A 21222-nucleotide genomic window follows, 5' to 3' on the forward strand; every position below is an offset into this window, starting at 1 on the left:
GACAAATTGAATACTGACATAACATGACTTGTCATTATTTAAATTGATCAATTGTAGCAGAGGCAAAAGTGAATAATGAGTGAATGAAAACTCAAGATGAATTTAGATAACCATCACAGACAGACAGACAGACACACATACACTATTATTCTTTGAAATTTCCAGACAAGGAGGTTTTCAATACGACGCAAATTACAAGACTACGAAGATCATTTTAATGTTTTTTTTTTTTTTTTAAATTAACCGATCTGACTTTTTCAATCTACTTTTTAATCCGCGAAAAGTAAGGTTTACATACCGAGATAGAGATATACGTAAAGGTAATTAATTCTTACTCATTTCCTCTCCCTTCGTTTAATATCTATCATTTCTTCTTATTCCCCTTCTTTCAACCCCCATCTTTTCCTGTATCCCAATTCTTTCGCAACAACAGTAATTTAATTAACGCCCAAACCAGCTGATTGACAGGAGGCCTTCTCCTCCCCCCCCTCAGACCGTGGGAAAAAGTGAGCCGATACTTACACGACCGAGCTCAAGCGAAAGAATTGAGATACGGGAAAAGATCTGGATTGAAAGATTGGGAATAAGAAGAAACAATGATAAATATTGGTCAAAGAGAGAGGAAAGAAGTAAGAACTGGTTGTCTTTACGTTCATCTCTATCTCGGCAAGTAAACCACATTTTTTTTTTTTGCACATGAAAAAGCTGATTGATAAAAAGTCATATCGGTCAATTTAGAAAGATATTAAAATGATCTTTGTAGTTTCGTAACTTGTGTCCAATTGGAGACCCCCTTGTCTGGATATTTCGAAGATGACAATGTGTGTATGTGTCTGTCTGTGATGGTTATTTAAATTCGTGTCCTCATTCCCTCATTATTCATTATCGTTTCTGGTACAACTGATCAATATAAGTAATGACAAGTCATGTTATGTCTGTATTTTAATTTGTTTTAAGGAATGATTTACCTTCAAATGATACAGTCAGCAACTAGATTCTCTCTCTCTCTCTCTCTCTCTCTCTCTCTCTCTATCTCTCTCTCTCTCTCTCTCTCTCTCTCTCTCTCTCTCTATATATATATATATATATATACATATATACATATATATATATATATATATATATATATATATATATATATATATATATATATATATAACGAAAATTGCATTTAATAGATAGTCTTAAAGAATAACAGAATACACACACACACACACACACACACACACACACATATATATATATATATATATGTGTGTGTGTGTGTGTGTGTGTGTATGTGTGCTTGTGTGCGCGCAGCATGATGGTTCTTGGGACAAGACTCATAATTAAGGAATTGCTGAAGTACTTTAGGGAAAACCGTATTCATTTAATAATGATATTGGTATTAATAATAATCAATTTTTGAAGAATTACGAGCAAAATATAACGTAATAAAGTTAATTTTTCTATTGAAATTAATTATACGATAAAACAACAATTTTGAAGGTCTTTATCCATTGTTTTAGAAAGGTTAATGTAACCATACTTAATTATATATATATATATATATATATGTATATATATATATATATATATATATATATATATATATATATGTGTGTGTGTGTGTGTGTGTGTATTGTTGTTGTGATACCTTAACGTGATTAAAGGGTTTGTGTATCACCATGACTAGCTATGCTAGTCAGGGCTACCCATACTAGGTTGGTTTACTGTGCGCAATCAGACTAAAGTATCCCACCATCACCAATCTGCATTGGCTAGCGTGGTTATGAAAATGGCTAAACCCCAGACATGAATAAAAGAATAACGACATGTCTGAGGCTTTTGTCCTGCAGTGGACTAGGAACAGCTGCATTTATTGTTGTTGTGTGTGTGTTTGTAAGTGCGTGTTTATTATTATAGATTCTATTTACTCGTATTGTGAGAATTTTTCTAAATGATAATGACTTGATCGAACACCATTCAATCTTTGGAAATTTATTTTAATATAAACGATATTATTATTGTCTTTGCTTAGGTCTAATGCCACTTGAATTACTCCATGGAGAATAGTGCATTCAGTACACCTCACGCAATGCACTGTAGGCATTACTTGACAGTCTTTCCAGTTTGCTGTTAAGGTTCTCTAACTATCTTATATATATATATATATATATATATATATATATATATATATATATATATATATATATATATATATATCCTTTCTGAGTGGTAACACCTTAACGTGGTGAAAGGGTTTGTGTATCGCCATGATCAGCAAAGCTGTACTAGTCAGGGACACCCATACTAGGTAGGTTTGCTCTGAGGGATCAGACAAAAATCTCCCACCATCACCAATCCACACTGGTCAGCGTGGTGATGAAAACTAGCCAAACCCCAGACATGAATAATAACATATCTGAGGCCTTTGTCCTGCAGTGAACTAAGAACAGCTGTTTCTAGTCTACTGCAGGACAAAAGCCTCAGACGTGTCTTCATTCGTGTCTGAGGTTTGGCTAGTTTTCATCACCAGGTTGGCCAGTGTGGTTTTTTGTCTGATCGCTCATAGCAAACCAACCTAGTATGGGTGTCCCTGACTAGTACAGCTTTGCTGATCATGGCTATACACAAACCCTTTCACCACGTTAAGGTTCTCCCACTCAATATATATATATATATATATATATATATATATATATATATATATATATATAGTATATATATATATATATATATATATATATATATATATAGTATATATATATATATATATATATATATATATATATAGTATATATATATATAGTATATATATATATATATATATATATACCTTAATTCAAATAGTTCATATTTTGGAAAATTATTTAAATAAAAATACTATTATTATTGTCTCCAGGAATTTTAGGCTCACCCTTCAATATGACGTGGGCATACCCATCGGTAAAATGTTTGCAAATAAAGATTGCAAATAAAGATTTTTAATCTTTTTATTATTATTATTATTATTATTATTATTATTATCCAAGCTTCAACCCTAGTTGGAAAAGCAAGATGCTATAACCCTAAGGGCTCCAACAGGGAAAAACAGCCCAGTGAGGAAAGGAAATAAGAAAATAAATAAATGATGAGAACAAGTTAACAATAAATCATTCTAAAACAGTTGCAACATCAAAACAGATATGTCCTATATAAACTATCAACAACATCAAAAACAAATATGTCATATATAAACTATAAAAAGACTCATGTCAGCCTGGTCAACATAAAAACATTAAAATACGCTTTTGCGTTTGTGCATATTTATATATGCGTAACCTTGTTTTGGGATACGGATGCTTTTTTTCAAATTTTCATTTCATAATATTCTTATCATTCATTATTCATGGATGCATTGATTTTTTCTATTAATTGATTTATAAACTTATATGTTTATTATTCACTTTTATTAGTTGTAGACACTAATGGAATAAATTATAGATGAAAACAAGTCCTGAAAATTGGTTTTAATCCCACCAGCCAATAGGACAAGGGCTTCCAAAGCCTTTTGCCAGATTACGAAGCTTTCAGCCAATAAGAAACGACAAAAGAAAAACCTGGCAAAGTGTAGGTCTCTGATTGGCCAAAGCACCAATTCCTACTTTTGAAGAAAGTCACTGTGATTCTGGTCCTCTGAAGCTGAAGACGTACGGTGGTCAAGGTGAGCTAGTGGTGAAAAATACAACGTATTTACTATTTTTATTTATATTAGGGCGATGTTTTTTATTTTTTATAAACGTTAGAGGTTCGATTATAGTCAAAAGAATACCGGAATAATAATTTTCGACAAATACTTTGAGCCGGTGACGTCTAGAAGGGTTTTGGTCGGCCATTACACCATAAAATTTTTTTTTAAAAAATGTCCTTTTCGAGTTTTGTGAATATACTGAGCTACCGAAGACAATGTTCATATTATTTTAATATAGGATCGTGAAACAAAATTGCAGTGTTAATACCACTAATAAGAATTTGGCAATTAAGAGAAAAGGCTCAACATGGTACTTTTTATGGGGATAAACACCAAGGAATTGTCCGGCCCTTTTGGACAAAATTTTTAATGTACTTTTTTTACGTTTATGTATTAAAGGTGACGTTCGAAATAGTGCAAACCAAATGACATAACTATCCAGTATAAATATATACATTAGCCTAATCTCTCATTCGACTAGGCTTCGTAAATCTTATAAAAAGGACTGTGTTTTATACATACACAGTATGAATACTAACACGTTAAACATACGCTTTAGAACCTATACAACTATTTATAGTTACCCTTAATATTATTGTATTTAGATTGTATTTTGATTGTATTTTCATTGGTTATTATAGAAAATACTGTAATATATTTGTATTGAGAAATATTATATAAAGCTTTTCACGTGAGATATAGGATGTTAAAAGAATCGGAAATGTCTTTTTATTCGGGATATTTGCTAATTTTCAATATATATGCGTTTCGTTATTTTCCCGAAGGTAATTTAAGTTTCCACGATCTACATTGGCGTGTAATGAACTGTTTCTGACTTGCGTATAGTGACCCTTTAGTTGGTGTCACTCGGACAATTTAGCGTAAACGGTTTTGTCCAGTTTTGTTGGACACAAATATGACGGACAAAAGTTGTCCGGTTGTGAACTGTGGAAGGGTTTGGCTCAGAAATTAATTACCTTTTATTTTATATATTCTTTTTTTTTTTTTTTTTTTTTTTTTTTTTTTTTGTGATTCACATATCTCAAAACTATTTGACCGAATCTCATGAAATTTTGTTGGATGATTGGCCATGATCCAAGGACAAATTGATTAGATTTTGGGAGTGATTAAGGTTAAAGGTCAAGGTCAGGAAAAAGGTAAAAAACGATCTTTTTGTTATATCGTGCACAATTTTTATCCGATTTGCCTAAAACTAGTGTCAAAATGTGCGTAATTCCATTGCCTATTTTGAGATGTTGGCGAAGGTATGCGCTCTACCGAGTGCTCTTTCTAGTCAATGATTTTATTTCCTTCATGACTCTTATATCCATAAGTGGAGATATTTATATTTGGTTGTATAAAGCGCTCCAAGTGCTTCGATAATGTGGATTTAACAAACACTCATTACTCTGTGTGATACGCCAAATACTTGAAGAGAGTATGCTGTACAATAAACTGATTTTGTAGGTCCTATAGTGAGTAGGATTCCCCTGTGATAGGACTTGGAGAGCAGTAACCCTAAAAGCAAGCAAGCAAAGGACTAAAGCTAATTGTTTACGCAATGGGAGAAGTGATATTAAATGTTCGAGCATCGATACGCAATTGTATACGCCTTACCTCCGGCTGCTATCATATAATTTTGCGTATAGTAACTGTGTTTTGGTGTGATCAGTAAGCCTACTCACTTTGTATTTTATGTGAAGTGAGCAGGAATTTCAGATTTGAGAGAAGAATATGTGGAAATTATGCTGGTGATTATAATAATACGAAAGAATGTACTTCGAATTTCTTTAAGTATATTTCTCTCTCTCTCTCTCTCTCTCTCTCTCTCTCTCTCTCTCTCTCTCTCTCTCTCTCTCTCTCTCTCTCCTCTCTCTCTCTCTCTGCTTCCCTAATCCTATCACTCAATGCAACCCTGCGCACTACGAACCTTTCAAGATCAGTTTGTCGTACTTATACGCTCTTAGGTATTTTGCGTATCAATGCGTAGTTTGTTAATTGTCAAATCCACATTATATTAACATTTCGGAAGCCCCCCCCCCCATAACTTGCCCTCTCTCGGAATATGGAAGAAATTATGCGTGTATGAATGGGTAATTTCAGTTATCTTAGCTTGGTCGAAGTCATTACCTCCGCCAACGAAGTTGGAAGGAGGCTATGTATTCCGTTGTTTGCGCGGTTGTGTTAGCGTGTTTGTTTGTGAACAGCTTCCTTGACACAATTTTAATCGTGGAGTTATGAAACTTGCAAGGATTAAATGTTATGTAAAAAAGCTGGAAATTATCAAATGCTGGTCAAGGTCACGGTCAAGCAAAATGTCCTATTCCCGTAATCAGCCATAAGTTTGGATATCGTTGTCACGGACTGAAAACTTAGTTCATATTTGAGTGTATGAAAATCCCCTCCAATTAATACATGTCAATTTAACCATGTTTCAGATAATATTATGTCGAAATATTTCTTATTTATCAATTCTTGAATTTCAATAGACCTATTACTAACAGATTGCAAAGGAACTGCAAATTTGTTTCCTTCGCCAAACCCAGAGGTTTTGCGAAGGGCGTGTGTTTAAGCTGTCATCGTTTGCTGGTTAGGGTAACTTAAAATTGATTGCCATAAGAATTAAATTCTTTTATTAGCATTTTTATCCTTTAATTGGTTTTGGCATTGAAATTATTTAAATATAAATCAGTAAACATCGTTTACAATTATATATTGTAAACAATAGCTTGGGTCCTTCAAGATAAAGAAAAACTATAATTATTAAGCTATTGTTTAACCATTAGGTGTGAGGGCCTTAAATATTTCACTTTCACTTTAAAGGATACTGCTTTTATGGTCCTATACAGAAGGAGATTCCTACTCTCTACTGAGACGAAAGGCAGAAAAGATAGGAAAAAGTGTGCCTCTATATATCTGGACTAATAAGATTACTACATTTCAACCACTTAATGTACAATGCTCTAATTCTCGGCTTTCCTATTAGCACAGATCTCATGGAATCTAAGTAATCACTGTTAAATATTTACCGCAAAAAAACTGTAAAAATTGGAATAAGTGTTGCCAGACATTTGCCGTTTTATAAACGGATATATTGACGTAAAGGAGTGATATTACGGTCACCAACCCGTAATAGATTACGACAAAGTAGGATAAAAATTACGGTCGCCTGTATTTTACTGAAATGAGGCTTAGAGCAATCTATTTTTACGGAGAATTTCCGAATAAACTTGCTGTTCTTTTTAAGCAATACTCTCTCTCTCTCTCTCTCTCTCTCTCTCTCTCTCTCTCTCTCTCTCTCACTCTCTCTCTCTCTCTCTCGGTCGCCTGTATTTTACCTAAACACGGCTGAGAACAGTATATTTTTACGGATAATTTCCAATTAAACTTACGGTTTTTTAAACAATCTCTCTCTCTCTCTCTCTCTCTCTCTCTCTCTCTCTCTCTCTCTCTCTCTCTCTCTCCTCTCTCTCTCTCTCTCTCTCTACTGAAACACGGCTGAGAACAGTAAATTTTCACGGAGATTTCCGATTAAAATCACGATTATTTTAACAGTATGCTTTTTATGTATTTTGCGTATCTTAACTGCGTAATTTGTGTTAATTGTCAAATCCACATTATCGAAGCACTTAAAAAGCATGCGTATATGAGGGAGGGGTCATTTCAGTAGTCTTAGCCTTGTCGAAGTCATTTAACCCTATTTCAGATAATGACGATAAAATCAAAATAATTCTCGTTTATCAAATCTCGATTTTGAATAGTTTTGTTAACCAATTGCGTAGGGGTTGTGGTGGCCGATGTGGTAACGTCCCTGACTGGCAGACTGGGGCTCGAGCCCCGCTCAAAATCGTTAGTTCCTTTGGTCGTTGCAACCTCACCATCCTTGTGAGCTAAGGATGGCGGGTTTGGGGGAGGCTATGGGTCTATCTGCTGAGTCATCAGTAGCCATTGCCTGGCCTTCCTCGGTCCTAGCTTGGGTGGAGAGGGGGCCTTTGGCGCTGATAAATGCATATATGGTCGGTCTCTAGGGCATTGTCCTGCTCGATAGGGTAATATCACTGTCCCTTGCCTCTGCCATTCGTGAGGAACCTTTAAACTACATATTTATTTTAAGTCTTTGTGAATCTTTGCAGGACTTGTCAGTTTTAAAAGTCCCATTTGACCAAGGTGTCACCTGCTCTGGACACTTCAGCCTCATTATATATGGCATAACGCTTAGCTGAAGGGCTATTGGTACCTTGTCAGTTTTTCGATCTGTCCAGCAAAGGTCGTTCACCCGAAGGGTGGGAGGACGGAGAATATACACTAGTCTTCAGTATTACATGAATTTAAAGGTTAATGTCAACTTAATTTTGCAATTTTATATTTAAGATATTAATAATAACGATAAATAATTTGGTGATCAAATTACACCAGCCTTTTTTTCTGTATTAAAATTGGTTATAACTCTGTTGAGTCTCTTGTCAGGCTGAGAGGAACATAGAGAAGAAAGCTCGCCTTTTTTTTTTTTTTTCATTTGTTTAATGTCGGCTATCCCACCAAAAATTAGGATAGTGCCTTGGTATACGTATGTAAAATTGGTTATAAGTGATCCAGTTGTCTTTATTACAATTAATTCTTCGTTGATGATCTGCGAGCTGTGAAATTTGTGTCGAAGATGTGATTAAAACTGTGGCTAAAGTTTTAATGGCTAGAGGACTTCTGTTTCACCCTGTGATAGTTAAATTGTGTATCAACTCGACAAGGAAATTGGGAGCCGAAACAAATGTCGGATTTATTATCGTAATGTATTAAGAATTGAATGTGTGAATGTAGTTCTCACTCAAATCAAGTTTTATACAGACAGGTAAAAGAAAGACACTTAAAATTTCTAGATAGATTTGTGAAAAGTTGGTTCTGAAATATTTGAATTGAAACATGCGAAGAACTAGAGGGGGCACTCAGTAGAGTGCAGACCTCCCGCCCCAGCAGCTTATTTCTCGACATTTTGTTCCACCTTGACCTTGATCTTTGACCTTAATATGTATTTAAATTGCGTAGATTTTCATACTCTCAGATATGAACTAAGGTTGAAGTCTGTGACAACGATGTCCAAAACTTATGGCTGATGACGTGAATTGGACATTTTGCTTATCTGTGACCCTTGACCTTCCAAAATTTAATCATTTCCAGCCCCTTTTACATAACAGTTAATCCCTGCAATTTTCATTACTGTACGATTAAAACCACACGACACACAAAACCAAACAACAGGGGGTAAAAACATAACCTACCTCCTCCTACTTCGTTGGCGGAGGGAACTATTGAATGCGAAACCTATAGTTTTGATGGGTCTATTTAGATTTGGTGAATTTCGTAGCAAAGATCTCTCTCTCTCTCTCTCTCTCTCTCTCTCTCTCTCTCTCTCTCCTCTCTCTCTCTCTCCTCGAAACATTTCCCTCTTGAATCTGACGGGTAGAATCTGGCCAATGGGTGAATATTATGTAAACTGTAATTAAAGATGAGTTCGTCAAATTAGCATTAAGTGGTGTGTATGCACGTAGTACATAATACACAATCAACCTTGATACATAGTACACGCTTATTCGTTTGTTAATTACTGTAATGGGTCGCTCAAATGTGCAATGAAGTGTAGACAGCTGTTACGTCGTAGAGGGCTGTGGGTGGTTCTTTTGATGGGGAGGGGGGGGGGGCTGTAACTCGGTGTGCGCGCGCGCACGTGTGTGTGTGTGTGTTTGGGAAGGGGGAAAAGCGGGGGAGGGGTGTTCTCAGTTTATTCATATATATATATATATATACACACATATATATATATATATATATATATATATATATATATATATATATATATATATATATATATACATTTATGTATAAGTATATATTTGTATATGTATGTATATGTGTATATATATGTATATGTATATATGTGTATATATATATACATATATATATATATACATACATATATATATATATGTATAAGTATATGTATGTATATATATATTATATGTATAAGTATATGTATGTATATATATATACATATATATATATATATATATATATATATATATATATATGTATATTATATATATATATATACATAACTTTGTCAGTAATTAATGGTCATGAAAGAAAAAAGTATTTGCTTGGTAAACCTAATTTTAGTTTGTGTAGTCCTTAATGAAATCCTACGTTTATTAAATTGTCCTATGACTCTTTTTATTCATAGTAATAGGAATATTAATAGTATTACCTATAAAATTCATAGATAAAAAGTAAACAAAACTACATAGATTTTGCTTAAATGAATGTTTGGTTCCAAGAAATAATTATGCATGAGGAAAATGACACTCCAACTCGTTAGGAATTACATTTTTTACAAGTGTAATTTATATACATAAACCGTTGGTGTATTGTGCAATTCGTTACTGAAGATTTAAGCCTTATTAATGTCTAGTTGTTAATTAAATATTTTTTAGGGATTTTTACGTCAGTGTTTTTATTGTAACAGAAATTTCTTAGTGATTTGAACATTCGGCTGTAGTTTGTATGTTGAATTTGGTACAAATTTAATTAAATGTTTTGATATTAGCCTTTCTTATAAACGAAGTTGAGTTTGATAATTTATGAGAAATTTGGAAGATATATACAAGGTCTTAGAGAGAGAGAGAGAGAGAGAGAGAGAGAGAGAGAGAGAGGAGAGAAGAGAGAGAGAGAGAGAGAGAGAGGTGGGGGGACTTTATTATCGACTTGGGCAAAGTCAGAAGGTGTTTTGGGAACAAAATCTGAAAGCTATCATGACGTTACACGACACTAGCACGATTCCTGGTTTAGAAATGCCGTGCAGTGCATCGTGTCAGTTATTAAAGTCTTCGTGTGAAGTGTGTGTGAGGGTGCAGGGGTACTGAGATTAACCATTTGAAATGTCAAAAATCTGGTACGTATAAATTCTCGTGCTATTTTGCCAATTTTTTCGTGCAATTTTACCAATTTTCGTGCAATTTTACCAATTTTTCGTGCAATTTTACCAATATTCGTGCAATTTTGCCAATTTTCGTGCAATTTTACCAATTTTCGTGCAATTTTACCAATATTCGTGCAATTTTACCAATTTTCGTGCAATTTTACCAATATTCGTGCAATTTTGACAATTTTCGGGCAATTTTACAAATTTTCGTGTAATTTTACCAATTGAAGTGCTATTTTGCCAATTTTCGTGCAATTTTAACCAATTTTCGTGCAGTTTTGCCAATTTTCGTATAATTATTACAAATTTTCGTGCAATTTTTACCAATTTTCCCTGCAATTTTACCAATTTTCGTGCAGTTTTGCCAATTTTCGTATAATTTTACCAATTTTCGTGCAATTTTACCAATTTTCGTGGTTTTTACCAATTTTCATGGATTTTTACCAATTTTCGTGCAATTTCACCAGCTTCCGTACATTACAAATGTTTGAACCATTTTGTCTTACCGGTTTTTCTAACGTTTCAAGTGTCACACAACGTTTTCTCTATGCATACATAAAGTGGAATCTTGTTTTCCCGAAATGTATAAGTCATAGATTTCAAGAATGGGGTTTTTAGTAAACAACCATTTAAAATGTTACCGGCATTTTTTACGAATATACGGCTAACACCGTCCAAAATATTATTTATACCTATATTTAAGTTCTATTTTAGTTTATTGTAATTATTTTTATTATATTCTGGCTCGTTGTCTGCGCATGTTTAACTAGTCGATTTATTAGAAACGTAAAGCAGGCTAACTACATCCTGTTGACACAAGTCAATTGGTTTAAAACTTACGTACGTTATTTAATAGACCAATGTTCTCTCTCTCTCTCTCTCTCTCTCTCTCTCTCTCTCTCTCTCTCTGAGAACCTTCCTGCCTTTCGGTCTCTCTCTCTCTCTCTCTCTCTCTCTGAGAACCTTCCTGCCTTTCGATCTCTCTCTCTCTCTCTCTCTCTCTCTCTCTCTCTCTCCTCTCTCTCTCTCTCTCTCTCTCTGCCTTTCAATCTGCTGAATTGGGATTCGAGATCCACTCAAGTACGATGATTTCCTCGTATTTATTGAATAGATAAATTTCCTAAATACGTACTAAATATCCTTGTTCATTCCCCCAGTACCAATTTCCTGTTGGAGTCTTTGGGCTTATAGAGTCCTGCTTTTTCAACCAGGGCAGTGACTTAGCTAATAATAATAATAATAATAATAATAATAATAATAATAATAATAATAATAATAATAATAATAATAATAATATGATTTATTGACTGTTTTGTTGACCCTCTGTTATACATCGCTTCAATTTTTCATTTTGTTAAATGATCTTGAAAAGTGAATGATCATTAGAAATCACATCTCGATGAACTGGCTGCCAAATTAGATCAATTTCTTAAGCGGTGTTGGCCCTTATTATTTTTGTATTTCTTACGATACTACAACAACAGCTTCATATTAACATGTCTTATTGCTAAATCGGGTTACTTATCTACTTAGTTCATTGGCTACATATATACTTACTTCCTTGGTTACTTATCTACTTACCTAATTACTTACAATGGTACTTGCGGAAAGTTTATGTGGTCTCATGCCACACTGAAATCTTGGACACAAAGTAGGATTCGCTAGATCTTATGTCACGTACAAAGTTAAAAGCTTCAATCTCAAATATTTGAAGAATTATATGCAGTAGTTAATATCAATTATCCAATCTACCTTAACGTAACTCAGAGAAAACAAGAAAATAATTAATTTTCCTTAAACACTTAAATCATTATTAGTGGTCATGTTGGAAATTATCCATTGAAAATTTGCTTATCATAATCAGCTTCATATTTGATACTAATAATGTATTTTTCTCTTTTTACAGATGGTGTGATTGACAGGAACAGGTAAGAGGGTATTACCGAGACTTTTAAAAGCTAGGAAATTTTGTTAATAAAAACCCAGTCGTTAATGATGGTCCCCCAGGAGACACGAAGTCGATTTAAGAACAAGTTTGCATCTCATTTATTAATACATCTTTTATTGTGTAAATCTAGATATCCTTCTGTGTGTCCTGGCTGGTGACGTCTGCATGTGGAAACCTGGCGGTGGTACATATTAAAGGATATCAGCTCCTTTAATGTAACGCAAGCATGTGGCATCAGTACTGACTGGTGGTTGCGTAGATTTCAATACTTCTCTTGTAACGTAAGAATTTAGATTCAGTTTATATTAGATCTTTGTATTTTAGTTACTTTGTTTCACTTGTATATTAGATGTGAAATTCTGTTTATACTGGGCACCGCGCTTGTGGGGTTGGGCCTTGTCCGGCTGACGTTCTGGCGAGTATCTATTCTCATGAATCTGAAACCACAAACCTTTAACCTTTTTAAATAATCTGTCAGTGAAATAAGTCAATATTTCCTTGCCAAAACACAAGAAAAATGATAGACATGCAGAGTATAGTGGAGTCTCTGATTGGCTAAAGTCAATCTTCGACTAAGGGCCCCACTTTTGGGGAATTTGTCACAAATCGGGGATTTCTGCTGTTCAGGGACATAAAACTTGGGTACATGATCAATATCTGTCTTGGTTTTGGGGGGAGGGAAAATGTATTTTTAGCACTCAAATATCCTTATGTCAATTAGAATTTAGCAATCATTTTCTCTCTATATTTAACAACTGAAATTTGGTTTTCGATATGTAAGGTTAGTTTATAGTAATATTTAATGATGACAATTAAAATTTGGCTTCAGTATGTAAGGTTAGTTCATAATAATATCTAGTTACTATGACGCTCAATATTGTTATAGGTTTACGAATATATCTTAATAGGACACATTGAAAAGACACAAATAGTTAATAGGACACATTGAAAAGACACAAATAGTTAATAGGACACATTGAAAAGACACAAATAGGCTCTGAATATTCTATTAGTGTTTGTGGTATCATAAAGAAATTTATGAAAAGTCAATACATTTTATATTAAGTTATAAGATGCAAGTTTGTCAAATGATTATTTCTGATAGAATTGTTAAATCTTATTCAGGGGAATTCTAAAGGCTTGTCGAGAGATGTATTTTTCGTCAGTAAAAGATTCATTCTAGTCATAGACTCGGAAAATAGAGTCCAGGTTTTTAAACAAGCGCTTTTAACTGGGGGGTGTGATTGGCCTATGTGGTGACGTCCCTGACTGGTGTTCCCCAGGACTAGGGTTCGAGTCCCGCTCAAACTAGTTAAAGCCAGCTTACACGAGGATAGTTTACTGGCGCCAATAACTAATAGCAATAACCTTTATAGGATAGTAAGCCTTTGCTTTGCTGAGTAAACTATCCCCGAGTAAACGAGCCTTTAGTCCCTTTGGTCGTTGCAACCTCACCATCCTTGTGAGCTACTGATTGGGGGTTTGGGGGAGCCTATAGGTCTATCTGCTGAGTCACCAGCAGCCATTGCCTGGCCTTCCTTGGTCCTAGTTTGGGTGGAGAGGTTGCTTGGGCGCTGATCTTGTGTATAAATTGTCAGTCTCTAGGGCATTGTTCCGCTTGGTAGGGGCAATATCACTGTCCCTTGCCTTTGCCATTCATAAGCAGCCTTTAAACCTTTAATGGGGCGGTAAGAGCATATACTTTTCAGGTTGATTTTTCAGACGCTTTCTCGAATTTTTATGGCTTTCAACTCATAAGAATTTGAATAAGCAGCGATTTTCTTACAAAAGACTTAAATTGGCGAAAAATTGTTTTTTATTTTGACGTTTGACAAAATAGTTTTTTTTTTTTTTTTTTTTTTTTTTTTTTTTTTTAAAGCGTGATAAGTTCCAAATCTGAGATTGCTCGAGACAGTCATTTTCTATTTTTTTGAGAGCATTTCAGTCTAGTTTTTAATCGTAGATGTTGGTAAAGAAAGAAACGGAGGCATTAGCCTACCAGTGCTGGTTTCTAGGCCTATATTCCTTTTTAAAGCCATTGATGAAATGAGAAGGCCGCATTTTCGTAGAATCTAATCAATATTTTACTGGAAAATTACGGTTCTGAGTTCTAGTTACATATTCTCTTTTGATTCGGGAGGAAAAATGCGAATTTTCTCATATTTTGAAGGTTGTGAAAACTGTTGGTGGCGATGAAATGTTGTAAAATACTGTTTAATTACCTCCGCCAACGAAGTTGGAAGGAGGTTAGGTTTTCACCCCTGTGTATGTGTTTTATTTTATTTTTTTAATTTTTTTAGTTTTAATATTTTTTTTTTTTTTGTGAACAGCTTCCTGGCCACAATTTCAATCATAGACTAATGAAACTTGCAGGGATTAACTGTTATGTAAAAAGCTGTAAATGAGTCAATTTTGGAAGGTCAAGGTCAAAGGTCAAGGCCACAGTCAAGCAAAATGTCAATTCACGTAATCAGCCATAAGTTTGGACATCATTATCACAGAGACTTCAAACTCGGTTCATATTTGAGTGCAGGAAAATCTACGCCAATTAATACAAGTCAAGGTCAAAGGTCAAGGTCAAAGGTCAAGATCAAGGTCGAGAAATAAGCTGCATTGGTGGGAGGTCTGCGCTCTACTGAGTACCCCTCTAGTTTTGGTGTATTTTGGCCTTCAAAAGCATAAGAAGGAACCGTGAATTTGATGTGATTGGTGTATGAGTTATTTTGACGTAGAGGTATACAAACATACATACATACATACATACATACATACATACAAATTAATTCATTTGTTGATATGCAAATACAGTCTGTGAGTTCTTCAACATACATATATAACATAAATACTTCCAAATACCTCAATATTTTATGAATAGACCCAAATTAAACCTTCTTCACTCACACATTTTTTAAGTTGTTATAGTTTATATATGAACGATCTTTAATGTTAATACTGTTATTCAAATGTTTTATTTTTAATTATTCATCACTTCTCTTGTAGTTTATTTCCTTGTTTTCCTTCCTCACTATGCTATTTTTCCCTGTTGGAGCCCTTGGGCTTATAGCATCCTGCTTTTCCTACTAGGGTTGTAGCTTGGATAATAATAATAATAATGATAATAATAATAATAATAATTATAATAATAATAACTAGGAGAAATAATAATAATAATAATAATAATAATAATAATAATAACGAGGGGTCTCTTAGTAGAACGCAGACCTCCGCTATGGCAGCTTATCTCTCCACCTTTTACTCGACTTTGACCTTGACCTTTGACTTAGGAGTTTCAAAATTGAATCACTTCCAAGTCTCAACATAATTAATCCCTGAAAGTGTAACTACTCTATGAGCTAAAACTGTGACCCGGAAGTTGTTCACAAACAAACAGACAAACAGGGGCGAAAACATAACCACCTCCCTACTTCGTTGCGGAGGTAATAATAGGAGTACATAGAAATGACTAATTCACTTTACTCCCTTGAAGGGCAGTTTTTCTGGTCCTATCACTAAGGGAAACCCTATGTTTTATAGAACCTACATCGTCAGTTTATCGTATACATTGTAATGTATTTAGTGTATACATACTGTCCCTGATAAGTGAGCTATACACAATTATTTGTTTGAATATTGTTTCCACAATCTCATTAAACGGTAGCCCTAAGAAATTCAGCCTTTGCATTCTAAATTCTTTCCTTGGTGTCTACAACCTAGTTTAGGCAGATGGCATTATCAGCCACGCCCACCAGTTACTCCCAAAACTCATGCTCTCTCTCTCTCTCTCTCTCTCTCTCTCTCTCTCTCTCTCTCTCTCTCTCTCTCTCTCTCTCTCTCTCTCTCTCTCAGCCAATGAAGGCAATCTAATTTATTAAATGAATAACAAATGCAGACAACAACCACCTCTTCACGCTTAGTCCAAATCAGTCCTGAAGTAACGGATTCAAAACTGGAATTGAAGAGATACACTACCACTCAATGTTATAATTTGTTTACATACAAAATAGAAAATGCTTGGAATAGACTTCCAGCGGATGTAGTAAACAGTAACACGGTAAACGAGTTCAAGAATAAGTTAGACAACATCATAAAAACTCAGAACTGTTTGATTTCGGTGTCCCTTCAATATTGTCAAAAACAACTTTGCAATATTCTTATTCTCAGAGTAAAGCAAACGCAACTAGAGGGGCACTCAGTAGAGCGCAGACCTTCCCCCGGCAGCTTATTTCTCGACCTTTTGCTAGACTTTGACCTTGACTTTTAACCTTAACATGTATCAATTGGCGTGGATTTTCATACTCAAATATGAACCAAGTTTGAAGTCTGTGACAACGATGTCAAACTTATGGCTGATTACGTGACTGTGGCCATGACCTCGACCTTTGGCCTTGACCTTCCAAAATGTAATCATCTCCAGCTTTTTACATAACAGTTAATCCCTGCAAGTTTCATTACTCTACGGTTAAAATTGTGTCCAGAGGGGTGTCACAAACAAAACACACAAACAAATTACACACATACACAAAGGTGGTAAAACATAACCTTCCATCATCGTTGGCGGAGGTAAATTATGTCAGGAGGTGGGAGTTCCTTAGTCTGTAAAATTAGAAGGTCTTTTTTTTTTTTTTTTTTTTTTTTTTTTTTCTTAAATTTATGAATTCAAGGCCATATTTTGACAAGGGCACTTCAGTCCTTCGACAAAGCCAACCCAGCGCAGGTTCTCGCTTGGTCCTATCTTTGTGAAGTAGTAGATTAAAAATATCCTTTTTACTCCCACCAACGAAGATGGGAGGAGGTTATGTTTTCGCCCCTATTTGTTCATTTGTCTGTTTGTGAACACCTTCCTGACTACAATTTTACTCATATGATAATAATACCTTCAGGGATTAATTGTTATGTTGAGTCGTGGAACGGATTTCATTTGAAAGTTCCAGGTCTAAGGTCAAGGTTGAGCAAAAAGGTCTACAGAAATAAGCTACCTTGGCGGAGGTCTGCACTCTATGCTTTTCTAGTTTAATTCGGTTTTGATTGGTACGTACCTTGACGTCTCTCTCTCTCCTCTCTCTCATCCTCTCTCTCTCTCTCTCTCTCTCTCTCTCTCTCTCTCTCTCTCTCTCCCTCTCCCTCTCTCTCTATCTCTCTCTCTCTCTCTCTCTCATATTATTTGAAGGTATTAGTCATAAAATCATTTGAAACATTATGACGTAGATTATATTCCCAGAAACAGATTATTTATAGGTTTAGATTAAGTCGTCCTTATGTCAGCTCATGCAATTAAACAAGTATTTGGTGGAATAAGGGACCCTATACTAACAAGACATCGAAATTCAGTTTAAAGTGAAGCAGGAAATTGCCGTGAAAAAAAGCATAAATCAAAACAAGGTGTTTTCTTAACTTATTTTTCTTAGAAAATATTCTTGGGGAAACTGAAAATTGAAATGATTTGTTTTGTATTAAACTGCAATATTTTTTCCTCATTATAATATTATCGGATAGGTATAAACAACCTCATTAGTTCATTAATGACTAAACTTTTACTGCAAGTGGGTGGGGGGGTGTCCCTTGTCCTTTTTTTCGACCTATATCTATCTAGTTACAGTATATCTCTATCTATCTATCTATCTGTCTATCTATCTAGGGGCCATGTCCTGGACGTAGACTGTCAATATCTATCTAGTTATATTATCTATCTATCTATCTATCTATCTATCCAGGTGCCATGTCCTGGACGTAGACTGTCAATTGCCTCCACCTGGTCCTCTCTCTCTAGCTCTCTGTACAAATTGTCCAGCTGTTACATTCTCATTTACATCCTCCAGTAAGCTGTACAGAAACTGTTTCCTTTGCGGCCTCTTGCTCTTCTCCTCTCTATCTTTCCCGTAAGGCACAAAGTTCTGATCTTTCCTTATGACATGTCCTAGAAATTCCATCTGCCTCCTCCTTATCCCTTTTAGAAGTGATCTTCCCGGATTCAGTCTTCTCAATACCTTCTCATCTCTCTCTCTCTCTCTCTCTCTCTCTCTCTCTTCCTCTCTCTCTCTCTCTCTCTCTCTCTCTCTCCGCCCCATGGAATCTTCAACATTTTTCTGTACAACCATAATTTAGCTGCATTTTATTTCATTTTTCGACCAGTCAAATCAAATGGTTTTCTCCATATTTGCTCTTCGTTACGAAGACGGCCTGACCCACTCGTAAGGTGAATTCTTACCTCCGCCAATGCAGATGGGAGGAGGTTAAGTTTTCACCCCTGTTTGTGTGTGTGTGTATGTATGTATGTTTATGAACAGCTTCTTGGCCACAGTTTTACTCACAGAGTATTGAAACTTTCAGGGATTAATTGTTATGTTGAGTCGTGGGGGTGATTGCATTTTGAAAGTCCTAGGTCAAAGGTCAAGGTCGATCAAAAGGTCAAGAAATAAGCTGCCTCGGACGTCTGCCCTCTACTGAGTGCCTCTTTAGTTTTTAAATAAGTTTTTAATCTAAAAATATGAATTCTTGTATAGTGATAAACGCACTTAACAGTTCGTTTAGTATAAAAAGTAAAAAGCTGAATTCGTTTTGCATGAATTAATGTTGTTACTAATGTTTCATGTGGACATTCCAGCGACAATATAATTTCGATGAAATAATAGTGGTTATTATTGATCCACATGGCTGCATAAGGCCTCAATATTGTCTTTAATATTTTGTGGACCAACTTGGATAGAGGCGTGACTATAGTTTTGTGTGTACTTCAATTACTTCTTAAACTATAGTCCATTTCTTTTAGCGATGCAGATTTGCACCGACTCGCAGCGGTGCCGTTTTAGCTCGGGAAAAGTTTCCTGATCGCTGATTGGTTGGACGAGAGGATTCTAACCAATCAGCGACCAGGAAACTTTTCCGAGCTAAAAGGGCACCGCTGCGAGTCGGTGCAAATCTGCATCGCTAAAAGAAATAGACTATAGTTTTAATTCTTTGGTCAATTTTGTGGCTGTGGTAAATGGTAGCGTTCATAAAAAATGTTTGTTACTTGATGTAAAGATGCTTTGTATGTAAGGAAATTTGTTGTTTTAATTGATTTACAACTAGAGGGGCACTCAGTTGATTGCAGACCTCCGTCCGGCAGGTTATTACTCGACCTTTTGTTCGACCTTGACCTTTGACCTTAACATGTATTAATTGGCATGGATTTTCATACAGTCAAATATGAACCAGTTTTGGTGCCTCTGTGACAACGATATCCAAACTTATGGCTGAAAACGTGAATTGAACATTTTGCTTGACCTTGAGCTTTGACCTTGACCTACCAAAATCTAATCGTTCCCAGCTTTTTACATAACAGTTAATCCCTGCAAGTTCATCATTACTCTACAATGAAAATTGTGGCCAGGAAGCTGTTCACAAACAAACACGCCACACAAGCAGGCATAAAAACATAACATCCTTTCAACCTCGTTGGCGAAGGTAATCATCAACAACATGAATAATTTGGACTTTATTAAGGGTGGTCGTAAAGGGACAGTGCTGCTGTTGAGGTTTAGCCCTGAAAGTCTTAGTTTAGATGTTATTACAATTAAAATTTTAATCTAACTTGAACAAATGAATTTAATATTCATGTTTGATGATGTAACATCCTTGCTTGGTGATTGCCAGACTGGTGTTCGAGTCCCATTCAAACTTTCTAACTCCTTTGGTAGCTGCAACCTCACCATCCATGTGAGCTAAGGAAGGGGGGTTTGGGGGAGCCTATAGGTCTGTCTGCTGAGTCATCAGCAGCCATTGCTTGGCCCTCCCTGGTCCCAGCTTGGAGGGAGAGAGGGGCTTGGGTGCTGATCATATGTGTATATGGTCAGTCTCTAGTGCATTGTCCTTGCCTCTGCCAGTCAAGAGCGACCTTTAAGCCTTTTAAACTGTTCGTACCCAAGCACTGGTTCCCACATCATCTATAGAATGTCGTCAGTGACACCAAGCACTAGTGTTAATCTTTATTTCAAATTACTCTTTAGGAACCAAATTCTAAAATACCTGTCCAAGTTAAATCATGTTTGTGTTTCCAGGTGACGTAGGTGATCTAAGATGTGTTTCATATTGCACTAATCGCAGCTTTTTATAAAATAGTCCATGGAGTGTCTTGTTACCTCTGCCAAGGTGGTTATACAGATCGAGTCGGTTTATTCATTTATTTGTCTGTGGAGAGGATTACGTCAAAACTACTCGACGGATTTTGACAAAAATTTTCTCCACAGATAGACCTTCGGTCATGGACGACTCGGTTAACCTTTGGCGGAGGACAGAAATATTTTTGCTCGTTTATAATAGTTTTTTTTTTTTTTTTTTTTTTTTCTTTTTTTGTGGTTCGGAGTCTGGTTAGAAGTCTAGCCCGTACTGGCGACTGTTAATGGCCTCTCGTATAGTTTACTTTTCTTCTTCTTCTTCTTCCTTCTTCTTCTTCTTCTTCTTCTTCTTTCTTCCATTTTAGTAGGAGATCTAGCCCACTTTTTGGAGCCAATGTACTTCCCTGTAAATACGATGCAAGATAAAATATCAGATCTGATCAATACAGTTGACAAACTTTAGTGTTAGTCTGTTAGTAAAAATTAAACTCCTTCACCG

Source organism: Palaemon carinicauda, unplaced genomic scaffold, assembly GCF_036898095.1.
Source record: "Palaemon carinicauda isolate YSFRI2023 unplaced genomic scaffold, ASM3689809v2 scaffold335, whole genome shotgun sequence".
Taxonomy (NCBI): domain Eukaryota; kingdom Metazoa; phylum Arthropoda; class Malacostraca; order Decapoda; family Palaemonidae; genus Palaemon; species Palaemon carinicauda.